This window comes from Haemorhous mexicanus, chromosome 7 (genome assembly GCF_027477595.1).
Source record: "Haemorhous mexicanus isolate bHaeMex1 chromosome 7, bHaeMex1.pri, whole genome shotgun sequence".
In the NCBI taxonomy this organism is placed as follows: Eukaryota; Metazoa; Chordata; class Aves; order Passeriformes; family Fringillidae; genus Haemorhous; species Haemorhous mexicanus.
The window spans coordinates 11,199,804-11,212,503 of NC_082347.1; positions in this window are offsets into that span (position 1 = coordinate 11,199,804).

Below are 12,700 nucleotides of genomic sequence, written 5' to 3' on the forward strand. Positions count from 1 at the left end.
ATGCCAGGTGCTTCTCTGACCCTCAAAAAATCATTAATTAATTAAGTAACTATGGCTGTGTTGATTTTTCATCCTGAATTTGCTAGGGTTAAATGCAAACCCCAAAGCCACAACTTTGTGCTTTGTTTTAACCTCGAGCTGCACCAGGGGAGGCTCAGGTTGGACAGCAGGAGGAATTTCTCCATGGAATTTCTCCATGGCAGAGCTGTGACAGGCAGTGGGAGGCGGGTGAGCCAGGACAGGCTGGTTTGAAGGCAGGACCAGGGGTGAGATGTTGGAGCTGCCTTAATCCACTGGTTTCTTTTGCTGGGGATACTGGAGGGGAATCTGGGCTAAATGAGGGCTCCTGGCCATGCATCCAGAAATAGAGAGTCATTAAGCTTGGAAAAAGCCTCCAAGATGATTGAGTCCCACCACTAACCCAAGTCCACAAGCACCACAATTCCACATTTTTCTGCTATTTCCAGGGATGGGGATTCTACAAAGATGGTGGTTGGACTTCTGGCTTCAGTTAAAATTATCAGTAGAAGTATTTCTTATCTTTGCATGTTGCAAAATACTAACCACTCTGCTCTCAGGAACAGGATGGGATTGTTGGGGTGTCTGGGCAGGGCCAGGACTTGAAATTGAAGAACCCTGGGGGTCTCTTTCAGCTCAGGATATTCTATGATTCCAAGCAACTGGTTTAGAGGAAAATCATCCAACAGCCCAGTGTGTGTTCCTGTGAGATGGGCGTGAGACACTTCAGGAGGCAGGGGTGGAAAAGCAGAATGTGGCACCATGATCACAGAATCCCAGGGTCCCTGAGGCTGGAAAATCCCTGCCAGCCCATGGAATCCCAGCTGTGCCCAGTGGCCACCTTGTGCCCAGCCCAGAGCACTGAGTGCCACCTCCAGCCCTTCCTGGGACACCTCCAGGGATGGGCACTGCAAAGCTCCCTGGGCAGCCCTTGCCAAGGCCTGAGCCCCCTTTCCATGCAGAAATTCCTGCTGCTGTCCAAGCTGAGCCTCCCCTGGCCCAGCCTGAGGCCCTTTCCCCTTGTCCTGTCCCTGTTCCCTGGCAGCACAGCCCGACCCCCCCTGGCTGTCCCCTCCTGGCAGGGAGTTGTGCAGAGCCACAGGGTCCCCCCTGAGCCTCCTTTGCTCCAGACTGAGCCCCTGTCCCAGCTCCCTCAGCCCCTCCTGGGGCTCCAGCCCCTTCCCCAGCTCCCTTCCCTGCCCTGGACACGCTCCAGCCCCTCCAGATCCTTCCTGGATTGGGGACCAGAACTGGACACAGCCCTGGAGGTCCCTGAGCAGGGCCAGCCCAGGGGACAGTCACTTCCCTGGCCAAGCCAGGGTGCTCCACTGGGTGTCCTTGGTGCTCCTGCACCTCAGGCAACCACAGCTCCCTGGAGTGAAGGAGCAGTGTCAGTCCCACAGTGGGTTCCAGCTGGGAGCCCCAACTTCCCAGGAATTCTGGAAGAGACAGATCATGGAGTGGCCACAAGGCAGGGATCTCAGAGTCCCCAGAGGAGGTGACTTGTGCCCAAGGGACTCCCCCACACAATGAGCTGTCAAAAGGAGAAAAGCCCTGTGCTCTCTTTACTGACAGACCCTGTTTGTTTCAGGAAACCACAGAAAGTGGAAATCAAACCCAAGCTGCCAAAGCAGGCAGAGAGAGACTGGAAAAATTCAGGTGGACTCATGACCAAGGGACAGACCTGATCCTTGAGGTCATGGTGTCACTGGGAGGTAAAAGCTCATGGAAGGAAGGAGAAAGGAGGTGGGACACATGCATGGTTATGGAATTTGGAATATGGAATTTCCTGAGCAACCACTGCCCATGCTGAGGATGTGCAAGTGCCTGAAAAGCCACCTGTGGATGGAAAGAGGGAACAAATTCCTCCTCTTGCTCTGCCTGCGTGCACAGCTGCTGCTTGTCTTATTAAATTGTCCCTACCCAAATCCACGGACCTTTCCCCCTTCCATTCTCCTCCCCATTTCCTGAGGCTGACTGAGGAGGAGGGTGCTGGTTGGTCACTGGCCAGGGTCAATGCCAGCTGGCCCCTGTGCCACACCTGTGTCCCCACAGATGACCCCAATGTCCCCAGGACTGTCCCCAGCCACACTGGCCCTGCTGGCTCTACTGCAGTGAGTTCCTGGGCTGAGTCAGACGTTGGAGTGGGGATAAGGAAGCTCCAGGCAGCACCAGTGAGAGCAGCAAAAAAAATTCCAGCTGCTCCTGTTGCCCCAATCCCTCTGTCCAACACGTGCAGTTGCACAAATCCGTGCCTTGGCCGTAAATATTTGGGATAAACCATCTGTGTCCATCCAACCTGTGCAATTCCCAGCAGTCCCAAAACTGTCCCATGGGTAAACACAACCACAGCAGCTGTATTTCCACAGGGAAAATTCCCAATGGGAAAAAAGAGGCTGAGGCAGGTGGATCTTAACCGAGAGGGAATTTTGATTGTACCTTTTATTTGATCTTTATTTCTTTTAAGCACGGCATCTTTTGTTTTCCTTGCTTTCAGGCTCTGATCTGTCCCCCTGAGCAGGTGTCGAGCAGGTGTTTGCAGTCCTGACAGCCTACAGCTCCATCCTAACATTGGCTCTGGAGCCTACAGAAATCCTGACAGTTCCCAGGCAAGGAAACTCAGGGAAAAGGTGGGGATGAGCACCTGTGTCTGTGTTGATTAGCCCAGGGCACTGTGCATTATCAGCCAGGCAAGTGTCTGACAACTGCTGTAGCTCCTTCTGAGAGGATCTGAAAGCCATGGCATGGGAGATGGATCTGTGTCAGGGAATACAGGAATGGGTGTAATGCTGTGTATCCTTCATTCCTAGAAGTGCTCTGGAGTTGCAGCACCTGCAGAGACACCCTAAGAGGGATGGTCACCTCTTCTGCTGTGACAAACCCCAGGGGGAGCTCTGGCTTGGCTGTACATTTATTAAATGATGGAGAAAAAGATGGTTTGCTTGCCACTTGGCAGTGTCCATCTGGGGCAGACCTCAGGATCCAGCAGGAATCAGGTGAATTCTGGTGATCCATGGCTCCCTCTGACTGAAATCTGGGTTGGGGAGGTCGCTGGGGCTCACAGGCAGCTGCTGATGAACTATCCACTGGGATGGTGGGCAGGGCTGGAATGAGGAGTGGAAATGAGCCCAGGAAAAGGCAGGCAGGAGAAGGGGAATGGCTCCTTCAGGTCAGGAATGTTGGGATGGATCACTGTGTAACCCCTGAGGGTGGCTGGGACTGAGGGCAGGGGCACAGACAGGACTTTGCATGAGCCAGGTGAAATTTGCTGTTCCAAATTCAAATTTGGAGATTCCATGAGGAGCTGGGCAAAGGCTGTGCCATGGGATGCCTTCATCCTGCATGGATTAAGGGGCTTGCTCTGACTCAGGAGAGAATAAAAGGGTGGAATCTCCCTAAACCAGAGGCTCTTTGCACCGGTTTAGGCTGAAGGCTTGCACTGGTGAGTGGCAGGGTGAAATGGAGGGAGAGGAGGCTCAGTGTGGAGGAAGATCAGCAATGGATTCAAGCAGAGCAGCACCAGCAGGTCCAAGAAGGGGCAGATGCATTTGGGATGATCTCCCTGGATGCCAGGGATGGACCCCAACCATGGCCAGGCTCCTGTTCTGGCCGTGAAGAGGATCCCCAGTGGCAGCACCCTGGCTGAGAGCACAGCATTTTCTCCTGTCTCAGAGGGCATCACTCCTAATTGTTCCCTCAGCCTCGGGAACCAGGGATGATTTTTAGTGTCCTTAAATCAAAAAAAATCAATTCATTTCTCTTTTTTTTTTTTGATCACAGAAAAGACTGACCAGATAATGCTTCTGAAAAAACATTTTAAAATGGGAGTTTCCTTGTGTGCTTCAAATTCCCTGAGTTTGGAGAAGGGTTTCCTCCTTATATCCTCTAATTCTTTGTTTCTTATTCATGATGTGTGCACAATAACAGAACACAGACCTGAGGCATCAGCTTAACACAAAGCAACATTTTAAGGCCCTTATCAGCCTTATATAACCCATTATACAGGCTATAATATATATAGATATAGAAAATATAATATACATATAAGAGAAATGGCAGCTAGAACAGCTGTGAATTAGCTTATGAACCCCAATTATTAATGAAGAATTATAATTATCAATTTTCCTCTCAATCTTTCTCTCAGTTTTCCTCTCTTTCACTGTTTTGTACGGTAATTTTAAGTAATAACCCCCCAACTAAATAGAAAGAAAGATTTTTTTTCAGCATTATGGTAACAAGGGTGGACTTTTGGACACCTTGCAGCATCCAAAACCCTTTAAAAGGGAGAAGTTTCCTCTAACAGCAGGATCAGTTTCTCAGTGCACATGGCTTTACCCATGTTCAGCCTGGGGCTGTGAGGGTGTCCCAGCTTGCCAAAACCAAGGGAGGAAAAACGGGATCCGAGTCAAACTGTCCTGCAGGGCTCTGTAAACTCGTGTTTATGCAAACACACAAGCAAGTCCTCCCTTTGAGGGTAGAGTTTCTCCAACTTCATGGCTTTAGATTTCTACACGTACAAACAAAGAGTGAAAAATCAAACACTTGGCACAGGGCTTCTCCTCAGTGGCTGATGAGCAGTGCTGCATGCTGCTTAATCAACAAAAGCCAATTAACTCTTCAAAGGCAAGCACGGACTGATCTCTGCTGCCATTTGCATGGGGAGCAACGTTCCTCTTTCTCCCAGCTTCCATGGAAGCCACAATGGCTCCTCAGTCTTTAGATCACACTGAGAGAGAAAGAGTTCAGAGAATGATTTCATGGAATCATTTCACAGAATGATACCACAGAATGATTTCATGGAATCATTTCTTACAATCATTTCACAGAATGATTTCATGGAATCACTTCTTACAATCATTCCACAGAATGATTTCATGGAATGATGTCACAGAACGATTTTATGGAATCACTTAATAGAATGATTTAATGGAATAATTTGATGGCATCACCAAGATTGGAAAAGATCTTCAAGATGCTCAAGTCCAACCATCAGCTCAGCACGGCCACCGTGGTTCTTGTGTATTTTCTGGTGCTGGTGCTGATGGCAGTGGAATCAACCAGAGAGCAGCAGCTGAAAGGTTCTCCAAAAGGGATGAAAGAGCTGCCAGGTGTGGGGGACAGGACATCCTGGATGGGGTGACCTGCCAGAGATGTCCCACTGGGTCAAATGTAGAGAGTTGGGAAGAAGGAAACGCCCTGGGTTTGTCTCTCAGCTCCTCCCCCAACAACAGCACCTCCCTTACTATTCCAGTGAAATATTTGTCACTGTACAAGATTCCTGCAGTATTGATGAGGCCAAAATGCCAGAACAGGCCCTCTGATGGGGAAAAAAATCTTGACTATGAGGGTTTTCTTTGGGGTCTTGGGTCCTCATAACATTTCTCCTCCCCAAAGCTGCTACTCCACCACTGTTAGGGTGACAGACACAGCGTTGGGGACAAGGGATTTTCTGTGAGTGCCTGAGATTCTGCACATGGAAATGAGTGCCAGGGAAAGAGGCTGGATCCATGGAATAGCCTGACTTTCCTAGGGCTGCTCTTCGTGCTTGCTTTCCTTGCAGCCTGCAGGGCAGGCAGAGCAAGCCATCCAGAAACAGGGATAAGAGGAAAGGGAGACAAGGAGCATTTAGTGCTCCAAGCCTCCTCCAAGGGAGTTCAGTGTGGGCTTTCCTGGATCAAAGTTGCTCCCCCACAATCCATTGTAATTTATGTGTGCTGGAGCCATAGAATAATGCTGAGCTCATGTGGTTTGGTACTTAAGTAAACATGTTTGTGGAGTTCCTAATGCATGACAGAAAGGCTGGATCGAGGCTTTTCCTGGACTAGGAGGAGAAAGGAAAACAGCCATGTGGAAGGAGCAATGTGTCCCACTGAGGAATGCAGGAGAAAGGCTGGGAATCAGGATTTTAGTCTTGGATAAGGAGCTATTTCTTGTCATTATGGGGCTGAGAACCAAGCATCTTGGGCTCATCCCATTATTCCCAAGCTCACCCCATTATACCCAGGCTCTGGAGCTGCTTCTTTGAAATTCTTATCCTCTTTCTTAAGGTCATATTCTGTCTTAGGGCAGTAAGATGCACACATCCCAAATGAGGGAAAAACATAGCAAAAGGATTGCCTTAGCTGAAAGAATAAAGTGACAAAAGTCACCTGTCCTGTTGTGGGCAGGATGTTAATTAAATATTATGACTTGTTTTTCTGTCTAGTGGAGTCTCATTTATTAAATCGAACTGTGCAGCTGGATAATACATCATTAAACTAAAATAACAAGGTGTTTTTCATTTTAAAAGATAATTTTGCAAGTTTTTTTTTTTTGGATTTCTGTTTGGGCAGAGGGATTTATTTAATTTCGAGGCAACACCAACACTAATGGTTTTGTTTGATGTATTTTTAATGTACGTTCTAAAGGATCCTGTCTGATAAAGCATCCTGAGAAATGGACCTTCCCCAGCATTTCCTACCCCAGCACATGGATTTGATCTCCAAAGCCAACCACAAGAAGCAAACCACGTGTTAACAGCGTGGGAACAGCAGGGAGAGGGACCTTTCTGGCTGACTTTGGAACACGAGGAGATTTCGGGATGGTTTCGCCCCACTGACGTCTCTTCCATCAGGGAGACAGATCCCAGAGCTTTTTGGGGATAACAAAAGCAACTGGAAGCAGGAAAATGAGAGGGGGTGGTGTGTATGTGAAGTGAGATGAGCTGGGAAACTCTGCAGATATTTCACAGGTTGTGAGACCGAAGTGCTGATGAATCCCAGAGATTTCCAAGGAGAAACCCAAAGTTGCAGGGAGTTGGGACAAACTCTGGATTACATTCAGGATCCAGATGCAGACAGCACCCAAAGCACTTAGTCTGGAGCAAGGCTGTGATCCTGCCAGCATCCACTCATGCCAGAATTACTCCAGTGAGAGTTTTGGGCAGGAACGAGGACTCCTGACAAGGAAAATAAATCCCCAGGGAGGGCAGGAGGTAACAGAGTGCTCTGGGACAGCTTGGATGGCATGGAGAAGAGGAATGGGGGCTGGAATCTGCTGTGCCTGCTAGGCATGAGACACAGAAGCAAGAGCAGCAAGGATAAAACAAGCCAAGGAGATGCTTTGCTATATCCCATCCCAAAAATCTCCTGGCTGGAAAAGGATGATGAAGCTCTGCAGGAATTCAAAAGCATCAGGCTGTTTCAAATACAAATCCACCTCGTGGAAAAATAACATCCAACCTCCAAATCACCAGGGAAAAGGGAAGAGCAGCTTGGTGAACTCTCAGTGTGTGCTCAGTCTGGGTTTATGTACTGATGAGGGCAGGAGAAATGGACTTGGCAGACCTCAAGCACCTGGGTTTAGGCTCGGTTTTATCTTTTCTTCTCAGCACAACCGTGAAAACAAGGCAGAGCTCAGATTCTGCAGGTTAGGGCAAAAGAAAAGTCAGCTGGTGATGGCCCAGCCAGTGTCCTCCCACTGCCACCCCGACACCAGCTGGGACAGGGGGCATCCCGTGCTGAGATCAAACCTCACAGTTACAGAAGAGGAAAACAGGGCTTCCTAAACACACACACACACAAAATAGGATCCATTTGCACAGCATTTCCCACTGCTACTGATGGGGCTGAGTTCAACAAGCTATCATGGAATCATGGAACCTCCTGAGCTGGCAGGCACCCACTGGGATCATGCAGTCCAACCCCTGGCTCTGCACACACACCCAAACAACCACACACCCCAACAATCCCACCCTGGGCATCCCTGGAGCAGTGTCCTGGAGCTCTGGAAGCCTCGGGGCTGTGCCCATTCCCTGGGCAGCCTGGGCTGTGCCCAGCATCCCCTTTTCCCAATGTCCACCTGGCCCTCCTCTGGCACAAGCATTCCCTGGGTCCTGTCCCTGTCACAGGGAGCAGAGATCAGTTGGGCTACAAGAAATAAAAGATCTGGATTTAAGCACATGCTGCTGGTTATTTAGGGACTTAAAATTAGGTGTGTGCTCCAGAGGTGCTGCTTGTGCTGAGCATTGGGCTTGGGCTGCTGGCCTGAGCTGGGACTGCCCTGATAGTCAGACATGGAAGCAGAGAAAAGAGGAGCAAAACCCAAAATAGACGCACGCACACACAAAAATGCAGAAAGAGTGTTTCTTTTTATGTCTGTCTGCTGAGCTTAGTGGGCTTTCTTGGCTAAGTCTGAGCTAAATATTACTGAAAATAGCACAGTGCTGTAGCTATTTCAAAGCCCTGTCTGTATTTGTTCTGTGCACTGGGTGGGCAGGATGCTCCGTTTCATAAATCACTTTCAACGAGACAGTAGGCTATAAAAAGGGAGGGTTTTTTTCCCTTTAGTGTTTTTACTTCTGAGTGTTCTGAAGTGGCACGGGCTGCACACTGGGGAGAGTTCAAAAAATGTGCTCCTTGCTGCTCCACAGATCCTCTCTCACACATGAGAGACCCAGAGAGACACTGGGCAGACAGCCCTGTGCTCGTAGGTTGACCAGGTCACGCTTAGACTGGGCTAAAGTATTCAGAAAATGTTAGAGAAGGGCAGATTTAGATGAGATATTGGGAAGGAATTCTTCTCTGTCAGGGTGGTGACACAGGAAAGCTGTGGCTTCCATCCCTGGAAGTGTCCAGGTTGGACACTGGGGCTTGGAGCAGCCTGGGACAGTGGAAGGTGTCCCTGCCCATGGCAGGGGTGGCACTGGAGGGGCTTTAAGGCTCTTCCAGCTTAAACCATTTCTTGATTTTTTAGCTTCTTCTCATTCCCAGCTCTGTGCAAAGCCCTCCACAAGCACTTCCCAAGGGCACTTCCAGCCTCAGGAAGTCCTGTGGTGGAATAATTACCCAGGAAAGAAAACAGGTGACTTTTCAGGAGGGTCTTCTAGGACACTTTTGGGCAAAGTCAGGCAGGGATGTGCTTCATGAGGAACCTGTAAGGAAGAGGGAAGAAGCAGGTAGGAGAACTTACTTAATCCAGGAATTCTGCTAAGAAAATCCCTTTTAGAACTTTACGATTGAGCTTTGCACTGCAGAAGGATCCAGCTGAGGGTCAGGTTACTCCTGGTGGTGGATTTTAGGAACAACAGGATGGGAGAGAGGCAGGGAGTCAAGGAAAAGCTGCTCCTGGTTCAGCTCACGGAATCATGGCTTTTTGCCACTAATACCACAAAAAAAAAAGGGGGATCTGCACATCAGTATGGAAAATGTGCCCCAGGGTTTTGGCACTGGGCAGCCAAAACACCACACAGGAATAAATGTGTCTGGGGGTGGAGATACTCCTCTGGGAATACTCACATAAACAGGGGAGCATGGGAAGGTCCCCCCTGAGAAAAGTCAGCAACAGCCAAGCCCAGAGAGCCCCCTGGAATCAGCTGCTCCAGCACTGAAAGCCTGAATAAATCCAACCAGCAATTCCAGCTCCAGCCTTTCCCTGGGCTGCTCTCCCAGCCTGTGGACTCCACAGCTCAGCATCTCCCTAGGTTTGGAAAAGTTTTAGGGCTGCCCATCCCTGGAAGTGTCCCAGGCCGAGTTGGAGCAACCTGGGATAGTGGAAGGTGCCCCTGCCCATGGAACTGGATGGGCTTTAAATCCCTCCCATCCCAACCCAGTCTGGGATTTTCCCCATTCTCCTCCTTCCTGACACCCCCCCAGCACATCAGAGACCTTGGAGAGAGCTCATGGTGGTGGAGATCACGGCTCAGGTTTAGATTAGTGCTCCACAGAGGAGCAATTCTTCAGAAAACTCCAACAAACCCAACACCACCCAACATCAGCAACTCCAGAGCCTTTTCCCAACTCCGTGGCTCAGATTTCACCCCCTTGTGTTAACAGATCCTGACTTAGGAGAGACCAACCAGTGCTGGAAGGCAGATTAAATCTTTTCATTTTCCATGGCAAATATTAGGATGAATCACTAAACCCAGGCTGCGCTCCCTGAGCCTGCAGCACCCCATGCTCAGCATTCCCTCTCTGCTTTTAGCTCCCTGAATTTGTCATGGGACCTCTGTGGATTTGCTGAGTGCTGAAGTTTGCTTTCAAATTCCCTTCCAATCATGGAAACCACACAGTAAGTGGAGCCATTGTAGTGTGATTTGCAGAAAATGAGCTATCTGGAAACTAATTCTGGTGGTTCTTCGTTGGCTCAGCTCTTGGTGGGTGGCTTTGATCAGAAATAAAGCAAAATCTTGGAAAATTAAAGTCAGAAAAATTCGCCCCAAACCAAGAGTCTGAAGTGTAAAAGCGTTGATTGAAGCTGAGTGAGAAATAGCAGAAATCCTCTGGTTCTGCACAGTGGTGTAAACAGTTCAAGGGTGGTGTAGCTATTGTTAGTTATTTAATGCCATAATTTGAGATATATCTATGCTTTTATTTAGATAAATAGATATATTTCACATTTAAAACAAAGAAATATGTCACACGACACCATTTCACCTCTTCTCTCTTTTTGCTGCTCAAATTGCCTGCATTTTAAAAATAATAATTAAAAAAAAAAAAAACAAACCAGAGATCTGTAAATCCTCTCCCATCCCTGGCTCACCAGTAGCAACAGCATCTGTAAAACTAAAAATTTTAGTTTAAAAAAACTGTAAAACTTTTGATAATTAAATCAGAGCATCCTATGAGAGGAACAAACTGTCAGGGCTTCATGCAGACCCTTGCTGGAGACAAGGATTGAGGCTGGAAGGTTGCAGATGGATCCAGACCAAGAGCCCTGGGGACTGGGAGCTGGGAATTAGCCTTGGGGAGAGCTTGGGTGAGAGATGAAGGATCTCTCAAGCACCAGGAGAGAGCAGCTCTGCACCCCGAGTGTGCACAGGTTCCACTCAGGAAATGGGGCTGGAGGATAGAATCCCTCCTGGCAGGACAGAGGATTTCAGCTTCTCCCCACCTTCTCTGCCCAGGAAAACCAGAAGGAAGCTGCTGCTTTTCTTTTTTTTTTTTTTTTTTTTTTAATGAGCAACTCTGAAACGAAGCAATTTGAGGAGAGAAGTTCCTGGGATATGGCTTCAGGAAAAACATCACCTGGCCCAGGCAGACTCCAAAGGATTTGTGTTTACAAGCTGAGCTCCCCTCTGGCTCAGAGGAGTGGGAATCCACAGAAAAAGGAGATGCAATGTGCTGCCTCCAGGGTGGAGCTGCTTTTTCAGGCCAGGTTGATCACACCAGGCAGAAAGGTCTGGCCAGAGGGCCTTGGTCACCTTTAAATATCTCTTTTACAGCCAGTTTTACCTTAAAATTTTAAAAACTCTTTCTATTCTTGGTGGGATTTTCTCACCGAAAGCGAGACTTTAAAATATAAGAGAAACTTCCTCCTAAATCACCCACCACATAATTCCTCTGGAAATGCAGGATTGCTCCAGAAATCTGCACCTTCCTTCCCCTTTTCCTTCTTTTTGGGCTCCCAATTCCCACTAGAAATTGTTAGAAGTTTTGCTTTTGAAAATATTTGGTGGGAGTTTATTTCCCGCACAGACATCCTGTGTAAATATGAGCATTGGATTAAGATCCTCTTGTTTGGAAGATGAGGCTGACTAGGGATGTCAAGTTTTTAGGAAGAGAGGCATTATTTGATGTATCACAGAGTCTTGGATTGGTTTGGGTTGGAAAGGACCTGAAGGATCCTTTATTCCACGCCCTGCCATGGGCTGGGATGCCACTCACTCCACCAAATCATCACCCTAATAAGTGTTTATTCCCTTTCCCCCATTTTTCCTGCACTGAATTGATGCCTTGAGAAGGCTGAGCTAGAACAGAGGCTGGACAGAGTTAAAGAATAAAGCAGGGATTTATCAAAAGGATCTCCTCCATGGATCCACCTTGGGCAGCACAAGAGCCCAGCCAGGGCTGCACCCAGGGTGAACCAAAATGGGCACAAAATGGACACCCAGTCACGGGGTCTCTCACTTTGATCAGTTCTGCTCTATTTCCATCTTGGAGTTCGTTGTCCCATTCCAGCTTTAGCCCAGGCAGTCCCATCCTTGTTTTTCTCTCTCCAGCCCACATTGCTTGTGCTCTTGGAGCTGAGATTTGGATCATTTGTCCTTGGTCCCCAGCTGGAGCAGGAATTGTTTTGTCTCCCTGCTCTGTGCACAGAGCTCACCATCCCTTAATGGGAAGCTCAGACCCACACACTAAAGCAGCACAGAATGTGAAACATATAAAAGCTGAAACCTGAGGCATCAGAATAACCAACAAACCCTAAAATATTTCACAGCTTGGCTTGGTCATGCTGTGCATTTATGTTTTAAGCAGGACCAAGAGTTTGTTAGGGTGAGGACATGACAACTTTACCTCCTGGTGCCATTTTCTTCCAATCCAAAACACCCATGGAAGGAGCCTGGGGAAGAGTTAAAGCAAATGTAAAGCTGCTGGTGCTGTTGGAAGCTGCTCTGAGCTGCAGCAGCTGATGGGAGGAGGGTGGGAGAGCCCAGGAAGGTGAAGGTGATGGAGGGATGGGAGAACTGTGAGACAACACATCCTGGGAAGAGCTTCCTGGTGAGCCTGGCTGCAGGGTATAATCAGGCATCTGCTGCTCGTTTGCTGGGTGTTTTTTTAACTCCCATCCCAATCCCCCGAGCCTCCCCTCCTGCCTTGCCTTTTTTTTTTTTTTTTTTTTTTTTTGCTGGTGAACGCTGTCTGTTTGTGTAAGGGGTGTCAGGGGCCTGAAATTGTGATCCCAACCAGCAATTTGGGTGTGTGGG